Source organism: Muntiacus reevesi, chromosome 16 (assembly GCF_963930625.1).
Source record: "Muntiacus reevesi chromosome 16, mMunRee1.1, whole genome shotgun sequence".
Classification (NCBI taxonomy): domain Eukaryota; kingdom Metazoa; phylum Chordata; class Mammalia; order Artiodactyla; family Cervidae; genus Muntiacus; species Muntiacus reevesi.
In genome coordinates, this window is record NC_089264.1 from 54,181,617 (window position 1) to 54,197,561 (window position 15,945).

General features: G+C 43.1%; 1 pseudogene; it reads right to left on the bottom strand.

The window, feature by feature from the left end:
• Positions 1 to 8,090: 8,090 nt before the first annotated feature.
• LOC136147924 (tubulin alpha-1B chain pseudogene) lies at positions 8,091 to 9,575 on the bottom strand (annotated as a pseudogene).
• Between the last annotated feature and the right edge of the window lie 6,370 nt (positions 9,576 to 15,945).

The window sequence follows — 15,945 nt, forward strand, 5'->3', positions numbered from 1 at the left end:
TAAGCATGTTTCCTAACAATATTTTAATGAAATTAAAAAATATTTTCTACCAATTGTTGCTAATATAGAGTAGCAAGACAGATTATTTTTTGTACCTACCTTATATTTTGCAGGAGAAGGCAATGGCACCCCACTCCAGTACTCTTGCCTGGAAAATCCCATGCATGGAGGAGCCTGGTGGGCTGCAGTCCATGGGGTCACGAAGAGTCAGACACGACTGAGCGACTTCACTTTCACTTTTCACTTTCATGCATTGGAGGGGGAAATGGCAACCCACTCCAGTGTTCTTGCCCAGAGCATCCCAGGGACGGGAGAGCCTGGTGGGCTGCCGTCTATGGGGTGGCACAGAGTCGGACAGGATTGAAGTGACTTAGCAGTAGCAGTATATTTTGCAGCTTTGCTAAATTCAATTAGTTCTAGTAGTTATTCTATAGACTTCTTAAGATTTTCCATGAAAGCAATAAAATACACTAAAGCTAGTGTTCTTCCTTTCTGATATTTATTCTTTTCATTTCTTTCTCTTCCCTTCTAGTACTGTCTCACACAAAGGCCAAAAAAGATTTTCCATAGAGGGCCTGGTAGTAAATATTTTAGGTTTTGCAGGCCATATGGTCTCTGTCACAACTCCTTAGCTCTGCTGCTGCAGCCCCAAATCAGCCTTAGGCAATATGTAAATGAACGTATGTAACTGTGTTCCAGGAAAATATCTTTTCTAAAACTGAGTGACCAGGCTGGATGTGGCCGGTGAGCCTTGTTTAAAAGTATTAAGGTCATGAAAGTGAAGGAAAGACTAAGGAATTTTTTGTACTGAAGATGACAGGAGAGATGTGACAATTCGGTGTAGCATGTGAGCATAAATCATATCCTTTTGTTTGAAGGACCCCATTGAGATTGTTGGTGGAACTAGAGTGGGTCTGAGGATTAGGTGGTAGTGGTGTCAGTGCTAATTTTCTGATTTTTATGGTTGTGTTGTGATTCATGTCTTTGTGTGGAGGAAAATGGTACACAAATATCAAATGTGATGGGGCATGATGTTGGCAGCTCACTTTCAAATGGTTCAGGAAAAAAAGTGTTTTGTGCTATTCTTGCAAAACAAAAACTTATTATTGGGCCACATAATATAAAGAGCAATTCTAGATCTGTGGCATGTAAGAAGGATAAATCTAGAAAACTGTGAGCCTATCTAAACATCCTAAAGCTAGAATGAGGCATGGAAGATAGCGCTTTAGGTTTTAAATGTAGCACAACTCTGCTGCACCTCGATTTTGGACTTTTAAGCTCCAAAATTATGAGGCAATAAATTTCTGGGTTTTCTTAAAGTCATCTAGCTTATGATACTTTGTGATGACAGTCTGAGAAACTACTACGGACACCTTGCCTTTGTGGTCCAACGATTATACCCCCTCAGATCCTCACACCACCTCCCTCTTGAAAAATGGTGTTCTCATGAAATATGGTTCTTAGACTGCTCTGCCTTTTCCTCCTGCCTTCCTCCCCAACTTGCACTCAAAAATTCATAAAAAAAAAAAAAAAAGAAAAATGGAGGCTCTACTATTTTCCAAGCCCTGTTCTAAGGGCCGGGAATATAACATTTTTAAAGACTTTTATCCCCCTCTTAGAAATCATATAAAGTTTTGACTGCTTTTCTTACTATTTCTCCTAAATTGTTAATAAATTTCAAGAGAACATTTCATATTTCCATCATTTTCCTATACTCTTTTTCAAAACTCTAAAAAATATCTTCCTCCACTTTTAGTCCAGGTTTAGAACTTTCACACATAAAATGGCACTTTTAATTTCATAGCTACATTTCATCAGATGGAAATTACAGCATGTTAGAATTATGGAAATAGGATCTATTATAACTCACATCTTTTCCTCAAACATGATGTGCTACAATTTTATGCAGGCTTTGATTAGTATTCATGTGAACAAAATTGAATGTTTTATAAAATAGATATTATTAATATTTATTTCCCTTTTAATTTCCCCTGCTAGCTGCTAATTAAAGGTCAGGTGGTCTCAGGCTCCCAGATTAAGCCTGTAAGACAGAAAACTCACTGACTGATTGCCTGTACTTTTGGCAGCATAGTAGTGAAAAATCTGGGCTTGGGGGCCAGAGTAGGGGATGGGGCCTGCAGAAATAGCTTCAGATTCACAGATCCAGGTGGTCTGCTTTTCCTGCTGTTTCTCTTACACAGTTTGAGTTTCCTCTGGAATTTGAGCAGTAGAATAAGACTTTCAATCTGAAAATTGGACTTTCTGAAGAAACAGTTAAGTTAGTTGTTTTGCAACCCAATGGACTGTATGCTGAGCTCTTCTGTCCATGATATTCTCCAGGCAAGAATACTGGAGTGGGTAACCATTCCCTTCTCCAGGGCATCTTTCCAACCCATGGACAGAACCCTGGTCTCCTGCATTGCAGGTGGATTCTTTACATCTGAGCCACCAAGGACAGTAAAAGTTGAACTATTGAGAAGGAACTTGCCATATACTGAGAGTTTTTGTCTCTCTAGAAGTTCATATCTTAAAATTTACTTCCCAAAATGATGGTATTTGGAGGTGAGGCCTTTGGGAGGTGATTAGGTCATGAGGGTAGGACCATCATGAATGGGATTAGTGCCCTTATAATAGAGACCCAGGAGAGCTCCCTTCCCACTCTGCCAGGTAAGAGCACAAGAAAAAGACAGCTGTCTATGAACCAGAAAGTGGGTCCTCACCAGACACTGAATCAGCCAGACCCCTGGACTTCTCAGCTTCCAGAACTGTGATGAACATAAGCCACTCAATCTATGATATTCCATTATAGCAACCCAGCTGACTAAGACAAAACTTTCTAGAACAGTTCTGAGAGACCATCAGAACTCTATCTTAGACACTAAGCCAAAACACCTGGTAAGAAATCAATGCATCTAGAATTACAATCAATAAAAGTACTTATCAAAATTTTCATTGATGCATAGTTGAATCCATAATTTCATAATGGCTATTTTCAATAGGGCAAGACAGTTCAATGTTAGTCTTCAGATGACATCTAACTTTTGATGTTTTCTTTTTTTAAAAAAGGAAAGAAGGAAGGAAGGAAGAATGGGAGTAAGGAAGGGAAGAAAGAAGGAAGGTTAGCGGGTAGGAAGAGGGGAAGGGGGAAAAGATATGTAAACTATTTTAACGCTTCAAGTATAACTGCAAAGTCAAACACCTAACTAACACTGGTGCCTCACCTCCACAGTTTCTGACAAACAGAAGCATTGCTGAGGCTGTGTGTTCTGGGACATGTTTGGAAACAGCCACTTTCCTTGAGACACAGTGAAGACTTTAGAAGAAGACAATGTCAGAGTTGTAATATTTCTTGTTCACTTGCTTAGCAGAGTCAGCCACAAGGCTGAAGGGTGCTCCTGTTAAGGATGGATGGAGCACCAGAAGACTTGGGCCCACTGTTGTCCCTAAAGCGTCTGATACTGGAGTAAAGCAACAGGGTTCACGTTCGGGCGGACCTAAGGTGAAAGCAGAGCCTCAAAAAGGCTGGATCTGTAACCTTGAACTTCTCCTTGGACTTCTCTGGTAGCCCAGTGGTTAAGACCTCACCTTCCAATGCAGGGGTGCAAGTTCAGTCCCTACTCAGGCAGCTAAGAGCCCACATCTCTTGAGGCCAAAACACCAAAACATTAAAGAGAGACAATATTGTAACAAATTCAGTACAGACTTTAAAAATGGTATAAACACACACACACACACAAATAATCTTTTAAAAAATAAATAAAACATAAAGTTCTCCTACCACCCTGGCCCATTGGAATGAGTCCCTCAACTGATCTGAAGCTTTCCCTTTTCTCATGAGGGGGAGATTACAGTTCCTGCCCAAGTAGGAATCTACCTTCTCTTCCTTTCCTTTCTTTTCCTTCCTTCCTTCCATGAGAGGTCCCTCCCTCATGTCCTCTGTTCATCATATCCACTGGGGATGAGTAGACCTCTTCCTCTTCCTCAAGCAGAGGAAAAAGACAAAGAGCAGAAAATGGATCATAGATTTGGAAGTCTGACAGCAAGAGAGAGAGATGGACTTCCTTGACCATTTACTACTTGTGTTGACCCTGGGCAAAAGATTTAACTTATCCAAGCTCTTAGCTATAATATGAAGATAATCATAGCACCTGTCTTTGGTTTTGTAAGGCTTCAGTAAAGTGATATATTTGAAATGCTTGGCACATATGCTCCATAAATAGTGGATATCATTATGCACTTGGCACAGAGTAAATGCTCAAAAAAAGAGAGCTATTATTATGATTTATTCATTTAAAAATCAATTTCAGATAAGATCATCTCTATTGATGTAGGAGTACCGTGTCAACCAGCAAACTATTTGTATCAATTGATAGGTGTCCCCAGCAAATAACCAATCAAAAGTGTCACTCCTACACTCTGGGAAATAAGGAATCGGAGTTGTCGCTCCCACATCCTGGTGTGGAAGTTTGCTCACTGTTGGGTGAACTAGGGTAGGGATGGAGGGGAAGACTAGCTGAAGAAAGCAAGACTTCCTGCCTGGAGCAGGGATGGACCAGAGTAGCTTCAGGAAAGTACTAGGTGTACTTCCTCCTTCATTCAATGTATATGTTTTGGACACCTACAGGCTTTTTAATTTTTTTTTTTTTTTTTTTGAGATTGTGAGTAGAGCATAGAATAGACATGGATTTGCCCCATGGATTTTACAATCTAGTTGGAAAGACAGGTAATAAATAAGAAGGGAATCTAGTAAATGTACAGCGAACAGTTGCTAACAGTGCGGTGATAGAAAAGTACGGGATGTGCTGGGAAAATTAAAGGAGTGGACAAGTTTAGTTCAGGGCAGGAGGAAGCGTCCTCTGGACCTGCCGGGGGCAAGCAGCCCCCCACCTGCTGCCCCTCTACCTTCCTCTGGTCCCCACCTTGGTCTTCCTTCATCCTTCACTGGGCACTGTGCTTGTTGCTGAGAACACAGATGCAGGAGCCAGAATTGCTCCCCTGGAGAGCGGGGTGGGCAGGCGGGCCCAGCAGCTGTAGATAATGGAGTGGTGGCAGGGGGACTGCTCGTTATGCTGGGGCGTCCTTCCTTGGGCGGTTTTTGAGCTTCGTTGATTACAGTGCTGCAGTGTGAGGCCAGGTGCAGCTGGATGCTTTGGGAAAGGCCACTGGAGGGTAGTGATGATGGGCGGGAGAGGGGGGAAGAGGGGGTTGAGGCAGGGTTTCCACGCTACAGCTTCTGCAAGAAGGAAGGCTGAGCTGGGGCTTCAGGAGCATCACTAAGATGCTGCTCTTAAATCCCTCCACCCTCGATGTGGGGACAGTTGGGTTGTAAATTCTCTCTGGGTTTGGGTGACGGGGGAGGCCACAGTTACCCTCTGGAGGCAGCAGGCATTTCCTAACATATAATTTCATAATTGGAAGATGAAGAGCAATTCTAATTGTGTAATAGAGAGCCATCTAGTCTCTAAATAAATGTTTATTAAGCAACTTCAATGTGCCAGGCATATCTTCCCTGTTGAACCTACAACTGTGAACAAATCAGGTAAAAATATCTGCTCTCAAAAGAAACTTGACATGTTCTTCTTGGATGTTACCAAAAAGTATTAGAGGGATTAAATTAACAAGGCATATGGCCAACACTGAGTTCCCTACAAGGCACGGGGTGCACTGGAATTCTTTGCTGAACAAGACTGACATGATTTCTCTATATCTGGAAACTTAGAGCCAGTGCCAAGATTCCTCTAAATATCCCCTGTGGACACTGAATCACCTGGTGTGATTGTTCATGCGATTCCTAGCATCTCCCCAAACCTGCTATAGAATCTCAGGAATTTGCATTTTTTAAAATTTATTTATATTTTGGCCCTAGTTCCCCGACCGGGGATTGAACTCATATCCCCTGTAGCGGAACTTCAGAGTCTTAACCACTGGACCACCGGGGAAGTCTCAGGAGTCTGCATTTTACACGAGCCTCCCCAAATGATTCTTCTGCCCAGTATGATTTGAGAAGTGCTGTGTGAGGCCCTTAAGTAGAGTTAACTCCTACCCCGTGTGCAAATGTGAGCATTTTCTGTTTTATTCACCAACGTATAACATTGATCCTGGTTCTATTGCTGCTTTAGGAGAAAGTTTGATTTTGCAGTGACCGTGATGTACATCCAATAAGGACATGAGATTTTTATGTTTATCAGAAGGAAGACTGATTCAGTTGAATGCTTCCATACACCTGAGTAAACAGAAACTCATAGATGCTAAAAGACTCGCCTCAGGTCACATATCCGGGCAGGATGGCAGTTGCCCTGACCCTGCCCTGGGCCCTTTTACTGCCCCCATAAAAGGCACTGGGGTTTGGAGCAGTTGGTCTTGACTCCAGGAAAGACAGAGCTGTCCCCTACTCTCAGCCCTTAGGGACAGACATTCCTATGCTGGGTGCACACAGCCCCTAACTCCCGGGACTCCAGCACAAGTTCCAAGAGATAAGCAGCGAGGAAAGTCCAGTTTCGCCCCGGGTGAGTGCTCCTGCCAGCTGTCTCCTCGGCTGAGCTGACCCTAGTCAGGGTGCTGGATCCTTTGAAGTCAAATGCACTTTTTAAAAATGGATTTCCTGAAGTGAGGAATAATCATTCTCATATGTGAACCTGGGAAAATGTAGGTAGTGATGCCAGTGAACAAATGCAGGTTGAAAAACAAATTTTTCTCACTGCCCAAAGAATTTCAGGGTTCTCTCATCTTTTCCATCCACTTCCATAGGAAAAGAGCTTAAGACAAGGCAATCAAGATAGAAGAAGTAGCTAAAATTTGCTAAAATACAACCCCAAATGTGTTAACATACAATGACTCTAAAAGCCCTCTCTGCCCTCTTATGTTCCTGGGAACGGCATTGGGAAATCAAAGGATATGTGCGTTTGTGTGTGTGAGTGTGTGTGTGAGTGTGTGTGTTACTGAGCTCAAAGGTGAATGTTTAATGACTGTGCCTGCATAAATAATATGGATATGTAAGCTAAACTGGTTAATTTAGAATTGTCAGCCAAACATGACAAAAGCCAAACAGTTCTCTCAGGTCTGATTTACCTCAGCTGGTCTTCTATGTTGATAAACTCAATCACTGTCAGATCTCCCTTGTGATATTTGGAGAGAGTCAGAAGTTACTCTATCCACCCACATCCTAATGGGATGCAAATTTTTATATGGAAAGTTATTCATTGCTTTATTGTTAGTTACTCTCACCAGGTTTGATCCTTTTGGTTCTGCCCTGACCACCTCATTGGATATTCACAGTTGCAGATGACAGAAAATTAGTTTTATTTTTCTACAGTTTTTCCCTCTCATGAAACACTCTAACTGAAACCCACTCTTCTCTACAAGTAACTTTATAAGATGCCATTTACACATACACAGTCTCTGTCATTTTCATGTGACTCCTTCCTTTGCAAAGAACACACACACACTCACACACACACACTCAATTCAAGATACTTCAGTAAGTCAGTGATCAACTGGGATAGGTTTCAATTCCCACGATTTACTGACAGTTTTTCAGCCAACCTAACATAAGTATTCTGTTACGGGAGTTGCAAATAGAAATGCCTGAAGAGTGAGGCAGACAGCAGAAGGGAGTGGGGCTGCCCCAAGAGGGGAAACCAGTGACTAGGGGGGTCACAGGATCCAGAAGCAACATTGTCCAATAGAAATTTTATGATGATAAAAATGGTCTATGCCTGTACTGACCAATATGGCAGACATCAGTTACATGTGGCTAGCAAACACTTGAAATGTGGCTACTTGAAACTGAACTTTCAATTAAATTTCAGGTTTACCAGCCGAATGTGCTAGGGGCAATCCCGTGGGACAGCACTCAGGGGGCCCCTGCTCATCAGGACCAGCCAACTACTCCCTTGTATGAGTACAGACTCGGGGGAGCCAGGTCTTCTTAATTTTCTAGAGAAACCGGAAATCCCAATCTTTGTGGGAACATCTTAATTTTATTTATTTTTTTCTTTCTTAAAATCTTTACTTTTGAGACAGGACATAAGTGTTACAAACACACATGGAAATCAATACAGAATCATAGTTGAAAGCGAAGACAACTAGTCAGAAAGTTTTTATGCCTGTCAGCTGACGCTGAAGCTGACTATGACATGCTGCAGGACTCAAAGGAATGGTAATTAGTATTCCTCTCCTTCTTCCTCTCCCTCTCCCTCAACAGAATCCACACCAACCTCCTCATAATCCTTCTCAAGGGCAGCCATGTCCTCACGGGCCTCCTTCCTCCATGCCCTCACCAGTGAACAAAGGCACGCTTGGCATACATCAGGTCAAACTTGTGGTCCAGGCGAGCCCAGGCCTCAGCGATGGCTGTGGTGGTGCTCAGCTTGCACACAGCTCGCTGGCCTTTGGCCAGGTCCCCACCAGGTACCACAGTGGGAGCTGGCGATTAATGCCAACCTCGAAGCCCGTGGCACCAGTCCACAAACTGGATGCTGCGCTTGGTCTTGATGGTGGCGATGGCAGCACTGACACCTTTGGGAACCACGTCACCACGGAACAACAGGCAGCAGGCCATGTATCTACCATGGCGAGGGTCACATTTCACCATCTGGTTGGCTGGCTCAAAGCAAGCATTGGTCATCTCTGCTACAGAAAGCTGTTCATGGTAGGCTTTCTCAGCAGAGATGACAGGGGCATATGTGGCCAAAGGGAAGTGGATGCAGGGATAGGGCACCAGGTTGGTCTGGAACTCTGTCAGATCCACATTCAGGGCTCCATCAAACCTCAGAGAAGCAGTGATGCAGGACACTATCTGGCTAATAAGGCGGTTAAGATTTGTGTAGGTTGGGCGCTCAATGTCGAGGTTTCTACGACAGATGTCATAGATGGCCTCACTGTCTACCATGAAGGCACAATCAGAGTGCTCCAGGGTGGTGTGGGTGGTGAGGATGGAGTTGTAGGGTTCCACGACAGCTGTGGAAACCTGGGGGGCTGGGTAAATGGAGAACTTCAGCTTGGACTTCTTGCCATAATCGACAGACAGATGTTCCATCAGCAGGGAGGTGAGCCCAGAACCGGTTCCCCCACCAAAGCAGTGGAAAACCAAGAAGCCCTGAAGACCTGTGCACTGGTCAGCCAGTTTCCGAATTCGGTCCAAGACGAGGTCCATGATCTCCTTGCCAATGGTGTAGTGACCTTGGGCATAGTTATTGGCAGCATCTTCTTTGCCTGTGATGAGCTGCTCAGGGTGGAACAGCTGGTGGTAGGTGCCAGCGCGAACCTCATAAATGACTGTGGGTTCCAGGTCTACAAACACTGTCCTGGGCACATGCTTGCTAGCGTCCATCTCACTGAAGAAGGTGTTGAAGGAGTCGTCTCCTCCCCCAATAGTCTTGTCACTTGGCATCTGGCCATCAGGCTGGATACCGTGTTCCAGGCAATAGAGCTCCCAGCAGGCATTGCTGATCTGGACACCAGCCTGGCCAACATGGATGGAGATGCACTCACGCATGGTGGCTACGGGTCAGCAGGCGCAGGCAACAGGAGTAGACATGGGTTCCGGTTACCGTCCCCGACAAGCTAAGAGTTGAGGTAAGTGACGCACTCACATCTTAATTTTAAAAATAGCAAACCAGTCTAAGCAAACATCTATGGTACAGTTACGACCAATACGCGGCTCATTTGCAATTACAGATCCATTCTCCTCATCTTGTTCTCTCCTGGATCCTGCTCCTTGGATCCTATCAGGAGAACATTTCCACAGTCTACCTTCATCAGCTATTTGCAACTTGGGTTTTCTTCTCCCAGCCTGTGAGGCTGGAAGAGCAACCCTTTCGTATCTCCTGAGACTCTGACCTCCCTCTTCAGAATCCTTCTTTGACCTCACCTCAGAAATGCACCCTCACTAACAAGAAGACTAGAGCCACTTACTCCTATTACAATTCCTCTCTCCTAGTATTCCCTCCAGAAACACCTGTAGAGAATTCCCCTAACATCTTTAGAACATCAAGAAAGTTCATTCTGTCTCGTAGTGTATGTTCTCAGATGGCAGAGAAAAAAAGCCTTTGGCTACTTCAATTCTACAGAGCAGTATTTTTCAAATGCTTTTTTAACGTAACGCATAGTAAGAGACACAGTTTACATTGCAGCTTATTATAGACATTCTATACACACACACATTTAGAAAAATTTCACAAAACTCTGTTATTATTCTGTGTCATGCATTCTGATATTTTCTATTCTTCTCTTTTAATTTTTAAAATTTCTTTTAACACTGACCGTAGCATCCACTAATGGGTCCCAGTCCATAGTCTGAAAACATTGCTATGGAGAGTCCAGCCCATGTTTTGTAACCAAGAAATAGTCATTGACTAATCTAAATGTTTTTATCATTTCCTTCAACAGCCCTCAACTTCTCCCTGCCTCCATGATACGCATACCCCATTAGTAGCAGTAAGTCAGAGACCAGCACAAATGAAATTATTCTCTAATATGCTGGGGGTCTTTGTAGTCTCCACTTAAAGAACCTCATTACACTCAGATTGTTCTTCATGGGAAGTGATTTACATTAAAAAAAAAAAAAAAAAGAAGAAAAAGATCAAACAAGTATTTTCCCTTCACAGTATATTACTTCCTGCGATTCATCAAAATTCTTTTCATGGGTAAAGGTCACTTTTCATGTATATATGGCATCTGTGTATGCTTTGTTGAAAAGGGTGTGGCTCTCAAAACATAAATCAGGCCTTGTGTGTTGATGAAAAAACTTATGAAAAGTGATGAGAGGAAAGGGAGAGCATTAATGTGGTGAAAAGAGGTACAGATGCCATCAGACTTTCCAGAACTCAGCCCATCTGACTTCAAAAGGGAAAGATGCAAATAAAATACCTACACAGAATTATAGGAATCTGCATGCATTTGCCATGAGCTGTAATACTTTTCCTAAAGTATTTTGAAAAAAGAAAGAAAAGCATTTGTGTCTAATGTAAAGAGCCAAAAATTGATGTTAGTCCTGGAAACACTGAACTGACTCATTAGAAAGTCTTTTCTTTTTAATTAATTAATCAATTTATTTATTTTGTCTACCTCGGGTCTTTGTTGCTTCAGACAAGCTTTCTCTAGTTGCAGCAAGTGGGGCTACTCTCTAGCTGTGGTGCAGAGGCTTCTCATTGCAGGCTTCTCTTTGCAGGCTTCTCATTGCAGGCTTCTCTTTGCAGGCTTCTCATTGCAGGCTTCTCTTTGCAGGCTTCTCTTTGCAAGCTTCTCTTCTTGAAGAGCACAGCCTCAGTAGTTGTGGTACATGGGCTTAGTTGCTCTGAGGCATGTGGAATCTTCCCCAATCAGGGATGGAACCCATGTCCCCTGCAGGGAATTGGCAGGTGGATTCTTAACCAGAAAGCCTTGAAACAAGAGATCCATGCCCCATTTTCCCCCCATAAGGTAGTGGTTAACATTCTGGATACAGGACCTGAATGTTTAGGTTTGAATCCTGACCCTGCTGCTTTATCAGACATGTGATTTTGTACAAGTAGCTTACTTCTTAGTGCTACCATTTCCCCAACTACATACCGTGAAGAATCTCAGCACCATCCTCAGGAGGTTGTCTTGGGGATGGAATTGGCTCATATTTGGAAAGCATTGAGCCCTAGTGCCTGGTATATGGTAAGGACAATATAAGCCCTTGTTAAATAAATCGTCTAAGAGAAGATTAAAATATATCAACTCTTCTGTCCCCTAACTTCAGGGCAGGAGAAATAGGAGAAATATTTAAAAAAAAAAAAAAATGAGACTGAAGAAGTTATGTAACTGCTGTCCTGTTTGTTTATCTATGCACAGATTTGATACCCAAGGTGACAAAGCTTAAATGTCATCCCCTGTGAAAAATTACAAGCCATTTAGAAAGAAGAACAAGGAATAATATCTCAGTCCCTAAGCCAAGACGGAAAAGTGAACTGTGTGAAAAACATAAAACAGAGCTGTTCGTGATACCTGAAGGCCAGACAAGGCAGAGAGACCACCCAGTGTGAGCCGAGGAAGAAAGAACTGAGAAAGCTAAAAAGCTAGACCTAGCGAGTGGGGAGGACATCGGCATGCCAGACACAATTTGGGAGGACAATTAAAAGCCACTCGGGCAAAGTTTGTTTTAAAAAAAATTCCTGGGATAGAGCTTACAGAAATGAATGATGATATGTGCAAAAGTCTACTGAAAAGGGTAAAATTAAAAACCATAAGAGGGGTCTATCTAAGTGAGTTCCTGGCAAATTGTCTGGAGAGCTAAGAAATGTATCTCACTGAAAGATATGCTCTCTAAGATAATAAAAATAGAAATGAAAGAGGGACTCTGGATTACTCAAAAATATCCTGCAAAGCTGTGTTCTCGTCTTCCTAGAAGCTGTATATGGAAGCCTTCTGTGGGTGTATGTGTGTATACGTGTGTATGTGTATGTACCCACAAAATGTTTCCATATTCAACATACGCATACATATATACAAATAAAGAAATATCTCCTTTTTAAAAGACTTCTTTTTAAGTGACACCAAGAGGTGAGAAGATCACCCAGAACCAACTGACTACTGGCGTTAAACTAAACCAAACCCACACCCTGGAAAACACAGAAATCATGACAAATTTGGGTATAGGGTCTACTTCCCTAAAGATGACTGGTTTTAAACAGTTACAAAGATGGCCTGAGCCTGAAAGAGAGGCCTCTGAGCTTGAGCAGCGAACACCATGGGTCACAGAGAGCCACTTGGATGTCAATAGCAGCTTTGTGCAGAGAGCGCGGCGCCTCTGACCGCATGGGAGCGCCTCGGTTTGTCCAGGGGCATTCCGCCCTGACCCGTGAGGAGGTGCGGGACGGGCCGATGCTGCAGACGGCTTCTGGCCTCTGAAGGTCAACCCCACTCGGAGTCAGCTATGGAAGGAAAGGAAGTTCAGTCTTGGGCTCACCACTGGCTTTGCTTTTTGTCTCTCTTCCTTCCCCACCTTTCCTCCTGGGTCCCTGCAAACCCCAGGTTGCTTCCTTCTTTCCTTTTTTCCCTCCCTTTCTTCCCCCCTTCCTCTTTTCTATAAACATCTCTCTCTCTCCCTGTTGACATCCTCAGGCCCTTTGGAGCGCGCGCCGCTTTCCACTTCCTCTCCCTTCTCGCTCTCTCTTTCTCTCCTCATTCAGGCACTTTTCCCAGATGCTGCTCACTCTCTCCCAGATGTATTGATAGTTTCTGCAGAGCATCAGAATCACCAGCTCTGGTGAAAGAAAACAACCCCAGCCAACAATTTCATTGTCTCCAGACATTGTGAGGGAAAAACAAAAGGTGGCGGGGCCACCCATCAGTTGGGCTTGAAGTCTCTTCCACCATAACTTTGAATCCTGCGATTTCTTGGAAGTGTGAAAAAAACTCTCCCGATCTCTGCCTCTCCTGCGTTACCCGGCAACGGTGCTCCCTGCCTGACTTCACTGGGGGCCCCTCCACCTTCAAAGCCGGGCGAGTCTCGCTGGAGTTGTGTCCCTCTAACACGCTGCTTCCGTCATCCCACTTCCTTCTCCGACTCTCCTTTTAGGACCCTTGGGTTCCACACAGCCCACTGGAATAGCCCAAGATAATCTTTCCATCTCAAGATTCTTGATCGTGGCTGCAATGTTCCTTTGGCCATAAAAGTAACACAGTCACATAAAAGTGACATAATCCTCAGGTTCTGAGATTAGGGTACGGACAATCTTTGAGGGGTTATTATTCTGCCTACCACAGGGCTCATAAAATGTTTCCATTTCTTTTAAAATCACAAAGAAAAAGGCTTTCAGGTAGAAGAAAATGGTTTAACATCGACTATTAATATGTTTGTCTTTATACCACTGTATGCGTATGTTAATAGCTCAGTGGTGCCTGGCTCAATGCGACCCCACGGACTGTGGCTCACCAGGCTCTTCTGTCCATGGAATTCTCCAGGCAAGACTACTGGAGTGGGTTTGCTATTCCCTTTTCCAGGGGATCTTCCCAACCCAGGGATCGAACCTGGGTCCCCCACATTGCAGGCAGACTCTACCGTCTCAGCCACCAGGGAAGCCCTCTTCAGACCAATAGGGGAAGAGGTAATTTTTAATATTAAAGCGGAAATGGGTCCCCAAATTCAAAAAATGCTTGTCTCAGTGCAACATATAGGCCAATTCCTGCAGTATTGCCAAAGCAGCTTCTATGATAAGGGGATTGCAGGGGAGACCACAGGCCTTGAAATCATAAGAGGTAGGCCCTGGCCCAGCACTGCCATTAATAATTTATCTCAGCTAGATTTTTGCCAAGGAAATAATGTTCTGACGAAAAACACAGTTTATTAGCATCCCCTGGGATAGCACAGTGGTTACAGGGAGGGGTTTGTAGCCAGACAGACCCAGAGTCACATTACGCCTCATTCACTCATACTTGTGCGACCTTGTAAATTACATAACCTTCACAAGCATCAGTTTCTTCATATAGGATAATGCATCCTCATGGGAATAATGTGAATAAGTGGGATAATGTATACAAAGTGCTCCTCACAGGACCAGGTACACAGTAAGCACTTAATAAGTGGCTGCTACTGTTGTTACTATTTATTGCTTTTATTATTACTATTGATATTATGAAATAATAGTTATTATATTTTTGTCTGTATAGTTAAAAAATCACATAATCTTCTTCAAGCAATTTTTAATTTGAAGAAGCACAAATCAGTGGGGATAAGAACCTGTAGTCATGTATGAATGTAAGAGTTGGACTCTAAAGAAAGCTGAGCACTGAAGAATTAATGCTTTTGAACTGTGGTGTTGGAGAAGACTCTTGAGAGTCCCATGGAATGCAAGGAGATTCAACCAATCAATCCTAAAGGAAACCAGTCAATCCTGAATCTTCATTGGAAGCACTGATGCTGAGGTTGAAATGCCAATACTTTGGCCACCTGATGCAAAGAACTGACTCATTGAAAAAGACCCTGATGCTGGGAAAGATTGAAGGCAGGAGGAGAAGGGTACGACAGAGGAAGAGACAGTTTGATGGCATCACTGACTCAATGGACATGAGTTTGAGCAAGCTCTGGGTGTTGGTGATGGACAGGGAAGCCTGGCATGCTGCAGTCCATGAGGTTGCAAAGAGTCAGACATGACTTAGCAACTGAACTGAACTGATTTTATCATGTTGGTTTGAATTCTGTAGTTATGATTATATAACAAATAAAGCCCCACTACTGATGTATTCAGGTAATTTAAGGAAAAACAAAACACAAAGAGTAAGTTAATATAGCAAACTAAATGTTTAACCAAAAACTTGGATTATTTAAATTTTCGCTAGTCTTGGCTTTCAAACATTGCAACTCACAGGGAGAAATACATTTTCTAATATAATCTATGTGCAAGCAACACACAAAACAATAGAAACAAAATTTCATCCAACACAACAAACCCTTACTGCAGGTGGTAAATTCTGATAGCTTCTATTTCTTCTTCTTCCTCTTCTTTCTCACTCCCCTCCTTCCCCTTTTCCTTCCTTTAGTGTTGGCTATCTACTACACTGATTCATGACTCACAAAGGGGTCATTATCTATAGTTTGAAAAACACTGATCTAGGTTGTAAGCTCAAATGCTTAAAGCTGTGGAGTAAGTAGCATATATGAATAGACAGAGCTGTGTGGGGATGATGGGAAATGGAGGGCATATCGCCCCTGAAAGGGCACAGTGGTTCCTTGGCTCCAGCCAATCTTCCCCATGTAGGAAATACAGGTCTCTGTTGCTAGAATTTATGATTGTTCAAGAAAAACCTAGTATCCAGATATTTTTGTGAGGCTTCCCAATTTAAAGGTGTAGTAAATAATTCATAAAAATTTTAAATGCTTGCCAGCTGAACAAAACAAGTATTTCATGTGGTATTGGTCTGATTAAGGATGCTGCTGCTAAGTCGCTTCAGTTGTGTCCGACTCTATGCGACCCCACAGAT